This window comes from Trichechus manatus, unplaced genomic scaffold (assembly GCF_000243295.1).
Source record: "Trichechus manatus latirostris isolate Lorelei unplaced genomic scaffold, TriManLat1.0 scaffold00073, whole genome shotgun sequence".
NCBI lineage: Eukaryota > Metazoa > Chordata > Mammalia > Sirenia > Trichechidae > Trichechus > Trichechus manatus.
In genome coordinates, this window is record NW_004444009.1 from 996,511 (window position 1) to 1,007,598 (window position 11,088).

Genomic DNA, 11,088 nt, shown 5'->3' on the forward strand with positions numbered 1-11,088 from the left:
ATTCGTCGATCTGCACAGCCTGTGAGTGGGAGCCCTGCTCTCCAACCTACCAATCTTGGGCTTGCCAGCTTCTGTAGCTGCGTGACTTGGGAGAGGCCTCTACTCTGATCCACGAACTTGGGATGTTCTAGCCTCTGTAATCACATGAGCTGTTTCCTTGATACAGATCTCTCTCTATATATATATATTTATACACTTTACTGGTTTTGCTTCTCTAGAAAAACCAGCCTAAGACAATCTCTCTTTCACAAGAAGACAAGAACAGATAAATATAAAGAAACCAATGTTCATTGGTGGTTACCAGGGAGAAAAGGAGGGAGGGGAAAGTATGCTTTAGAACATAGAGACTAGTTATTTTGGTGATGGGAAAAGTGGCACCGAATGTGAAGCCGTGAGCATAGCACAACCATAGTAAAGATGAATGTTTGAGCACAAATAGAGGGGTATAGACACAATTAAAGAGAATGCTGACAAATTGTGATAAATGTAAATAATGTCAATGAACAATTTGTGTGGAAAATGTCAAAAAAATTCATTGGGGGATACATAATTTTGCAACAACAGTAATAACAACTAAAAAATAGGTGTATGGTTACATAAGTATGGATGCATATATATGTACAGGAAGGTAGGTAAGAATATATGGATGTGCATGTGTAGGTGTAACTGTAGGCATATGTATATACATGCTTATGTGTCCTGCATATATTTTCAAATATAAAATAAAGTACATAGGGAGCACAGTTATGGATATTTACCAGACATAGACAAACACCTTATGGGCTTGGTTTACTGGGTTTGAGGGCTTAGGACCATAGTCTCATGAGACAACTTAGTCAACTGGCACAATACAGTCCATAAAGACAATGTTCTACATTTTAGTTTGATGAGTAGTGTCTGGGGTCTTAAAAGCTTGCTAGTATCCATCTAAGATACAACTACTGGTCTCTACTAGTCTGGAGCAAAAGAGAAAGAAGGAAACCAAAGAAGCAAAGAAGAAACCACTCTACAGAACTAATAGTCTACACAAACAATGGCCTCACCTCCCTTGAGACCAGAAGAACTAGATGGTACCTGGCTACCACTACCGACTGTTCTGACCAGGGACTCAACAAATGATCCCAGACAGAATGGGAGAAAAATGTAGAACAAAATTCAAATTCCTAAAGAAAAAGGTCAGACTTACTGGACTGGTAAAATCTAGATGAACCCCTGAGATAATCACCCTGGGATACCCCCTAAACTTGGAACTCAAACCACTCCCAGAGGTCACCTTTCCGCCAAATGACGGGTTGGCCCATAAAATAAATAATATCATTCATGACAACTGTGTCCCTCTAAATAATCATCTAAATGAAACCAAATGGTAAACATTTCCCTTAGATCAAAGATGAGAAGCTAAGGCGGGACAGGGAAGCTAGATTAAGGGCAATAGAACAACCAGAATGGAAATGAGAAGGCTGATATATTGTGAAAAGTGTGACCAATGACACTGAACAATATGTATAGAAATTGTTAAATGAGAACTTAATTTTCTGTGTAAACTTTCATCAAAAACACAATAAAATGTTAAAAAAGAAAAAAAAGCCAGACCTACTGGACCAATGGAGACTAGAGAAATCCCCAAGACTATCGCCCTAAGCTATCCTTTGAAGCTGCCATTGAAGCCACTCCTGGAGGTCACCTTTCAGCCAAATAATAGATTGGTTTATAAAATAAACAATATCACCTGGGATTAATGTGCTCCCTTAAACAATCAACTATATGACACTAAACGGTCAACATTTACCCAAAAGCAAAGATGAGAAGGCAAAGAGGGAAAGGGAAGCTAGATCAATGGAAACTGAACAAACAGAATGGAAATAATGAGAATGCTGACACATTGGGAAAATTGTAACCAGTGTCACAGAACAATTCTTATAAAAATTGTTATTATAAGTTTATATAAAAATTGTTAAATGGACAGATGTTATTTGACTTCCAGGCAACATGGCGCTATAGATAGAAGCACCAGGCTGTCCCTCCACAGCAAAGATCTGAAAAACTAAGTCAAACAGAGACACACATCAATCCTGATACCCTAAGCATCAAATGAAGAGATAAAGAACTCAGTCAAGCACCGAATAGAATTAGAAATGGACTGAGAACAGAGAGCGAGGAGAGATACATGCAGAGGTCCCCTATCATCTACTGAAGCATGGATCCACCATCTCGGACTCCTGTGAGAGATCAGCAAACAGGGAGTATGAGAAAGCAGCTTCACAGAGTTTCCAGCAGGAGACAGAACAACCGGTAACTAACGATATATGCTTTCCCATCCCCCACCCTTCTCCACCCCAACTCGGCCTCTTCTGCTTCCTGAAGCAACAGTCTCTTGGCCGGGAAGCACCGGCTTCACCCCAGTGTCACTTAGATTCCACCCACCCACACTGGCTGGCTCCCTGAGTGCCATTTGTTGGCTGCTGGTGTTGCCTTTTTCCGCTTCTTTAGATTTCTTCCTTAACTCTCACTACCCATCCCCCTTTCTCCAAATACCTGGCTCTGTGTGCCATCATTGCTTCTTCCTGAAAGGCTGCGAAATACCGCTCGACTCTGAAACTGCTTCCCAGCCCGTGCTGCCATGTTGGTGGGACCCCAGGGCTTTTTATGTTTGCTTTTTCTGATTTGTTCTCTTTTGATTTGTTTGTTTGTTTATCTTCTTTTTCTTTTCTCAACTTGGGAGCCCCTTTTAGCCGGGCAGTACCATGCAGCTTGGAAGCTACTCCCTTACTCTGCACAGACACACAGGGTCATCCGTGGGAGCATTCCTTTTTTCTTGTTGTTTTTTTTGTTTGTTTGTTCCTTTGTTTTCTTTTCTTCTCTCTCTTATTGTCTTTTTGTCTTTCTTCATTTCCAGTTTCTTGATTTATTCATTTTTTCTTTTACACTGTTTCTTTTTTTTTCATTTTTGTTTTTCCTCATTTCTCAGTCTCTCATCTCTCCACTCTGAGAGCAAGCTCCCTTAGCACTCTTTTTCATTTGTGTGTATGTTTTTGGCTCCTGTTCCTCTCTCCCCTCTCTCATCTTTCTCATACCCATCTTAGCTCCACACACCACAATGTACCCCCTCCTTCCTGCCTACCTGCACTGTGCGCTGAACATCACACTCCCAAGCAGCACAGGCACGGCCTACTGGAACCAGCCCTGCACTGATTCCCGGTCCGCACTGTCAGCCCTGGTACCTGCCACAAACAATCCATTCCAGTAACTCACCTTCAGCTGGACCTGCCCTGAGTCACCTGAGTGACTGACGCTGCTCATTGAAGAAGGAGGTGAAAACTATCGTGCCCACAGATGAGCAAACAACAAAGAATGCACAGCCCACCTGCTCAGACATAACCAAATAAAACAAAAAACCAGGACAAAACAAACAAATCTACAATCAATAAATGAGGAAAATAACCACTGAATGCCCCAAAGACAGCAGACAATATCAAAACATTGACAAAAAGGGGACAGGATGGCTCGGGTAGACATCCAAAACAAAACACCAGATGACCTTCCAGTAGAAGAAAAGGCACTAGACCTAACTGGGAGGGAATTCAAATCTCTAATATTCAGAATTATCCAAGAGTTGAAGCAAAAAGTAGACAAAAATGAGGAAAAAACAGACAAATTCATGGAAACGGCAGACAAGTTCATGGAAAATACAAACAAAAAATGGAAGCATTCAAGAAAATAATACACGAACAAAATGCTAAAATAAATTCACAACTAGAAATCATACAAAAACAACAACTAGAAATCCAAAAGATAAACAACAAGATTTCAGAAATGGACAGTGTCATAGAGGGCTGAGGAGCAGGTTTGAAACAATGGAAGACAGGATCAGTGAAATAGAAGACAAACACTAGGATACAACTCTGAGGAAAAGTCAGAAAAAAGAATGAAGAAAAATGAAGAAACCCTGAGAATTACATGTGATACAAACAAAACCAAAAATCTGTGAGTGATCGGAGTTCCAGAACAGGGGGAGAAAACAGAAAATGCAGAAAGGATCATTGAAAAATTGCTGACAGAAAACTTCCCCAATATCATGAAAGATGAAAAGCTGGCCATCCAAGAAGCTCAATGAACCCCATATAGGATAGACCCCAAAAGAAAATCACCAAGGCATATCATAATCACACTTGCTAAAACCAAAGACAAAGAATCCTGAGAGCAGCTCAAGAAAAACAAAAAGTCACATACAGAGGAGAAACAATAAGACTAAGCTCAGATTATTCGGCAGAAACCATGCAGGCAAGAAGGCAATGGGGTGACATATATAAAACCTTGAAAGAAAAAGATTGCCAGCCAAGAATAATATATCCTGCAAAACTCTCGTTCAAATATGATGGTGAAATTAGGTCATTTCCAGATAAACAGAAATTAAGGGACTATGTAAAAACCAAACCAAACTTACAAGACTTATTAAAGGGAGTCCTTCGATCTGAGAACAAACAACACCAGACCACAAGCTGAATATAGGACACAGGATTGTACTAGCCAGATACCAACCTAGGAAATGAACCCTTAAGGAATATTCAAAACCAAAAGAATTACAACAGGGAAGCAGAGAGGTTAATCTGTAAATGACAACAGCATCGGAACAATAATAGAGGGAATAGTAAAGACCTTCTAATGGAGAGGAAGGCAAGGCGATAGTAATAATAGACTGGTTCAAATCTAGGAAGATAAGGGTAAATTCGAAGGTAACCACAAAGAAAGTTAACAAACATACTCATCAAAATAAAGAGGAAAAACATAAAGTCTCAGTAAAAACAAAACCTACAAAAGCAGAAGAAATGAAAAACAATCCACAAACAAAAGGAATTCAGCACAGGAGAGTAAGAGGAACAAAGAAAACATCAGCACTACAAAAAAAAAAAAAAAGTCTACAAAATGCAATCCCACTCCTAGGAATATATCCTAGAGAAATAAGAGCGTCACACGAATAGACATATGCACACTCATATTCATTGCAGCACAGTTCACAATAGCAAATAGATGGAAACAACCTAGATGCCCATCAACAGATGAATGGATAAACAAACTATGGTACATACACACAATGGAGTAGTATGCAAACTTAAAGAACAATGATGAATCTGTGAAGCATCTCATAACATGGATGAAACTAGTGGACATTATGCTGAGTGAAATAAGTCAATCACAAAAGGACAAATATTGTATGAGACCTCTACTGTAAAATCTCATGTAAAAGTTTACACAAAAAGAAACAATCTTTGTTGGTTACAAGGGATGGGAAGGGTGGGTGGGGACAAAATAGACAACAGATAAGTGGCAACTTTGGTGAAGGGTAAGACAGTACACAGTACTGGGGAAGCCAGCACAACTTGTACAAGGAAAGGTCATGGAAGCTCCATAGTCCTGAGGGACTGAATTGCTGGGCAGAGGGCTGTGGGGACCATGGTCTTGGGGAACATCTAGCTCAACTGACACAACACAGTTTATAAAGACAATGTTCTACATTCTACCTTGATGAGTAGCAGCCGGGGTCTTAAAAGCCTGTGAGCAGCCGTCTAAGATACTCCACTGGTCTCATCACTTCGGGAGCAAGGGAGAATGAAGAGAACAAGATACAAGGAAAAGATTAGTCCAAAGAAGTAATGGACCACAGCTACCACAGCCTCCACCAGACCAAGTCCAGTACAGCTAGATGGTGCCCAGCTACCACCACTGACTGCTCTGACCGGGATCACAATAGAGGGTCCTGGGCAGAGCTGGAAAAGGATGTAGCACAAAATTCTAACTCACCAAAAAACAGAACAGATTTACTGGCCTGACAGACTGGAGAACCCTGAGAGTATGGCCCCCGGACACCCTTTTAGCTCAGTGGTGAAGTCTCTCCCGAAGTTCACTGTTCAGCCAGGGATTGGACAGCCCCATGAAACAAAACGGGATTAATGAGGCACAGCAGTCCAGGGACAAGGACTAGAAGGCAGGAGGGGACAGGAAAGCAGGTGATAGGGAACCGAAGGTTGAGAAGGGACAGTGTTGACATGTTGTGGGGTTGTTAACCATTGTCATAGGGCAATATGTGCACTAACTGTTTAATGAGAAACTATTTGTTCTGCAAACTTTCATGTAAGGTACAAAAAAAAAAGAATTATCCGTGTGAGATCAAATTGACAACATCAACTCAAAAGGTTTGATGGGAAGCCTAGGGGACAGTGAGTTGAAGATAATAGTGATGGAATAATTTGGAAAAGGATAGTGAGAATAGCAGCACAACTGGAAGAATGTAATCAATGTCACTGAATTGTACATGTAGAAACTTTTGAAATGGTGTAACTTTGGCTATATATATTTTCACCAAGAAAAAAAGTCCTCCAAGGTCAAGAAGGGAGAGTGTTGGCATGTCATAGGGTTGTCAACCAACATCATAAAACGATATGTGTACTGACTGAGTCTAGTACAGGCTAGATGGTGCCCGGCTACCACCACTGACTGCTCTGACCAGGATCACAACAGAGGATCCTGGACAGAGCTGGAGAAGGATGTAGAACAAAATTCTAACTCATAAAAAAAAAAGAACAGATTTACTGGCCTGACAGAGACTGGAGAAACCCCGAGAGTATGGTCCCCGGACACCCTTTTAGTCCAGTTGTGAAGTCACTCCAGAGGTTCTCCATTCAGCTGGGGAGTGGACAGCCCCATAAAACAAAATGGGACTAATGAGGCACAGCAGACAAGGACTAGAAGGCCGGAGTGGACAGGAAAGCAGGTGATAGGGAACCCAAGGTTGAGAAGGGACAGTGTTGACATTTCGTGGGGTTGTTAACCATTGTCATAGGGCAATATGTGTACTAACTGTTTAATGAGAAACTATTTGTTCTGTACACCTTCATCTAATAAAAAAAAAAGAATTATCTATATGAGATCAGATTGAGAACAGCAACTCAAAAGGTTTGAGGGGAAGCCTAGGGGACAGTGAGTTGAAGATAATGGTGATGCAATAATTTGGAAAAGGATAGTGAGAACAGCGGCACAACTGGAAGAATGTAATCGATGTCACTGAATTGTACATGCAGAAATTTTTGAAATGGTGCATCTTTGGCTATGTATATTTTCACCAAAAAAAAAAGGCCCTCCAAGGTCAAGAGAGTGTTGACATGTTTGGGGTTGTTAACCAATGTCATAAAACAGTATGTGTACTGACTGTTTAATGAGAAACTATTTGTTCTGTAAACTTTCACCTAAAGTACAATAAAATAAATAAATAAATAAATAATTTTAAAAATTGTTAAATGGGAAGCTAATTTGCTGTCTAAACTTTCACCTAAGACACAATAAAATATTTTTTTAAAAGAGCTCTTCAGACTGAGAGGTGAAGAGGGAAAAACTGCGACAGCTACTATGTAACCCAAGGGAGAGCTAGTCGTCACCAGATAAAGTTTGAGGATATAATCAACAGAGCTGGAGGCTACAGAAGAAATCAGAAGTGAGTATTAGTTGAGCTTTTACCCAGCTGAGCCTGAAGGCAGGTCCCCTGAAATTTTCAGTCATGTGGTTTGATGGGAAGCCCAGGGGACAGTGTTAAATGAGCTTGAGTTAGGTTTTCTGCCACTTGCAACAGAAAGAATACTAAATGATATTCAAGAAAACCAGTTAGTAAACCATCAGTCTGGATTGGGGTGATGTTAGGAAAAATGAGATTTACTGGAGAAAAGTTATGAAGGAAAAACATAGTTTCAATCTCAGATGTTAAAGGACTATCACCCATGCTAAATACCACTCAAATTACCGGTACGTAAATTACCTCCACCTCCACCGCCACCACTAATATAAGTTTAGCAATGTAGTGCAGACTTAGAAGTCAGACAGACATGGGTTCAAATTCAGGCTACTCAGGCTGCAGTATTTGAGATTCCTTTATCCTTAGGGAAGTTACTTAATTTCTCTAACTTCAGTTTCTTTCCCTATGAAATGGTAACAGGACCTACCACTTGAGTTAGGATGAGGATTAATGGCATGTCGTTGTTGTTAGGTGCTGTTGAGTCGCTTCCGGGTCAGCAGTCCTATGTATGACAGAATGAAACACTGCCTGGTCCTGTGCCATCCTCACAATCATTGCTGTGTTTGAGCCCATTGTCACAACCACTGCGTCAGTCCATCTCACTGAGGGTCTTTCTCTTTTTCACTGACCCTCTACTTTACCAAGCATGATGTGTTTCTCCAGGAATTGGTCCCACCTGATAACATGTCCAAAGTACGTCAGACGAAGTCTCGCCATTCTCGCTTCTAAGGAGCATTCTGGCTGCACTTCTCTCGAGACAGATTTGTTTGTTCTTCTGGCAGTCAATGGTATATTCAATATTCTTCACCAATACCATAATTCAAATGCATCAATTCTTCTTCAGTCTTCCTTATTCACTGTCCAGCTTTTGCATGTATATGAGGTGACTGAAAATACCATAGCTTGGGTGAGGCTTACCTTAGTCCTGAAAGTGACATCTTTGCTTTTCAACACTTTAAAGAGGTCTTTTGCAGCAGATTTGCCCAATGCAATACGTCGTTTGATTTCTTGACTGCTGCTTCCATGGGCGTTGATTGTGGATCCAAGAAAAATGAAATCCTTGACAACTTTGATATTTTCTCCATTTATTATGATGTTGCTTATTGGTCCAGTTGTGAGGATTTTTGTTTTCTTTATGCTGAGGTGTAATCCATACTGAAGGCTGTGGTCTTTAATCTTCATCAGTAAGTGCCTCAAGTCCTCTTCACTTTCAGCAAGCAAAATTGTGTCATCTACACATCAAAAGTTGTTAATAAGTCTTCCTCCAATCCAGATGCTGTGTTCTTCTTCATATAGTCCAGCTTCTCAGATCTGTCCGACATCAACAATGATATCTCTTGTTCCACATCCTCTTCTGAATCCGGCTTGAATTTCTGGCAGTTCCCTTCCAGGTACTGCTGCAACTATTTTTTAATTGTCTTCAGCATAATTTTACTTCCATGTGATATTAATGATATTGTTTGATAATTTCCACATTCTGTAGAATCTCCTTTCTTTGGAATGGGTACAAATATGGATCTCTTCCAGTTGGTTGGCCAGGTAGCTGTCTTCCGAATTTCTTAGCATAGACAAGTGAGCAGTTTCAGCACTGCATCCGTTTGTTGAAACATCTCAATTGGTGTTCCTTCAATTCCTGCAGCCTTGTTTTTTGACAATGCTTTCAGTGCGGTTTGGACCCCATCCTTCAGTACCATCAGTTCCTGATCATATGCTACCTTCTGAAATGGTTGAACGTTAACCAATTCATTTTGGTACAGTGAGTGTATTCCTTCCACCTTCTTTTGATGCTTTCTGTGTCATTCAATTTTTTGCCCATAGAATCTTTCACTGTTGCAACTAGAGGCTTGAATTTTTTCTTCAGCTCTTTCAACTTGACAAATGCGGAACATGTTCTTAGATGTCTCATAGGTACCTCTTAATCTGCATAACTACAATTACTTGCTCACTTCTGCTTAACCTCTTCACCAAGTGAATGGCATTATCTGCAAGTTGCCTAACCCAGAAATTTAGGAGTCATCCTTGATTCCTTCCTCCCCCTCACTCTCTATTGTTGACGCTACCTCCTAAATGTGTTACACCTGGGTTGCTGCAACATCCTCCTAACTGTCCCTTCTCCAGTTTTGCTCCTTCCAATCCACAGTGATACTCAGGAGGAAAAGATCAGTTATACTGGCTAAACTCGTTGCCGTTGAATCAGTTCCAACTCATGGCTACCCTATGAGTGTCTGAGTGCAACTGCACTCCATAGGACTTTCAGTGGCTGTAGTCCTACAGAAGCAGATCACTAGGCCTTTTTTCCGCAGCACTGCTGGGTGGATTTGAACTGCCAACCTTTCAGTCTAGTCAAGCAAGACTATTTGCTCCACCCAGGGACCTTTTTACTGGCCATTGTTGTTGTTGGGTGCTGTTGAGTCTATTTCGACTCATAGCAACCCCGTGTAACAGCAGAACTGCCTCTTAGGGTTTTCTAGGCTCTAATCTATAGGGTTACTATGAGTCAGAATTGACTCGACAGCAATGGGTTTGGTATTTTTGTTTTGTTTTGGTAATCTTTATGGGATCAAATCACCAGGTCTTTCTCCCTGGGAGCCACTAGGTGGGTTTCAACTGCCAAAAGTTTAGCAGCTGAGCACTTAACTGTTAGGGTCAAAATAGTTGCTATTGCTAAATATTTGCTTCCTGGCAGCTAAGGCAAAAAAGAAAGAAAGGTGGTGTTCATGTTTCTTAATGATGCTTATTCTAATGCTAACACTTTGCTCTCAAACAAATTCCTCAGGAGATTTATAGAGAGAGCAATTAGTGACGTAATGGGCAAAGTCTTCAACAACATTTCTACAATATATCTTGCAGTTTCATTCAATAATTATTGATGGAGTACTTACAGAAAATAAATATTTACGGAGCACTGTGCTTATTCCAGGAGATAAAACAGTGAATGTCGTTGTTTCTTATCTAATCTTGTGATTAAAATCAAATTTTTGCATAATAGTAAGTGTAACCCACTGAAGACAAATTGGTGGGAGAAGGACTTGTTTCCCAAGCCATGGCTGCCTGAAGTTTTATCAACCAGGGTCACGATAATAGGCGCTTTTTGTTTGTTCTGTTTTGTTTTTTCCTGGGTCTGTCCCCAGAGCACGATTTCAAGGACTTCTAGCCTCTCTTAAACTCCAGCTCACCATCGCCACCATACAGCATACACAAAATATTTATAGGACTCCCCAAGGGTTGACTCGCATGTGCTGACGATCAGTGCTTTCATCTACACATGGAATTTGTCATTTTCCAACCTCACTTGCTCTGGCTTCCTGCAGAGAGCCGCTGCTAAGACATTCCACCCTTCTTCCCCTTCTACCCAACCCCCCTAGACACACACACACACACACACACACACACACACACACACACGTGCACCCAGGCAGAACAAGCTGCAGTTACTGCTGGTACAGTCCAAAGGTGATAGATACCAAGGCTGCCAGAGTGCAGGGTGTGGACTAGAGTTGCCCTGTCCATTATTGCAGAAGGTTTGG